The following is a 773-nucleotide window of genomic DNA, read 5'->3' on the forward strand; positions in this document are numbered from 1 at the left end:
GAAATTCAGAAATTCAGAAATTCGGAAATTCGGAAATTCAGAAATTCAGAAATTCAGAAATTCAGAAATTCGGAAATTCAGAAATTCAGAAATTCAGAAATTCAGATTTCTTTTTCCATTTTTCCCGGTCAATTCAAGTACAAATTGTTGCGCATCAATATCTTATCAATTCTTCCCCTGTTTCATTGGTTTCTCTATTTTCTCTACACGTGTGTATAGGTTGTTGACATGATTTTTGGAAGTTTTTACAATCCAAAAAAATAGAAGATTCTAGAGACAAGAGATGTGTGACGCTGGTTTCTACTGTTTTCTGTTTCAGATGTTTGGTCCCACTTTCCGAGATTTTCATTGTCGAACTAACATGAGACATCGATGACAGACAACCGTCAATATTGTTTCTAAAACAGTAAATTTCTGAAAAATTGATGTATGAAGTCCCGAAAAAGATTCTTGATTTTACAAAAATAAATGTTTTTGAACTTTGTGAAATCTGAAATTTCGTTAAAAACTAGTCAGATCTATCAAATTCTCATTTTTCCAGCTCATCTGGGAGCCGAGATACAGCGCTTTGAAGTTAGGAGAGACGCAGACACTCACACACTCTAGCTGTCTGCGCCTCTTCAAACTTCAAAGCGCTGTATCTCAGCTCACAGGTGAGCTAGAGAACTCAAACGGGATACAGCGCTTCAAAGTTTTTCGGGTGAGAGACGCATACAGTTAGAGTGTCTCGTCGTCTGCGTCTCTCGCCACAAAAGTTCTAAATCACCACAGGG

This window comes from Caenorhabditis briggsae (genome assembly GCF_000004555.2).
Source record: "Caenorhabditis briggsae complete genome, chrI, whole genome shotgun sequence".
NCBI lineage: Eukaryota > Metazoa > Nematoda > Chromadorea > Rhabditida > Rhabditidae > Caenorhabditis > Caenorhabditis briggsae.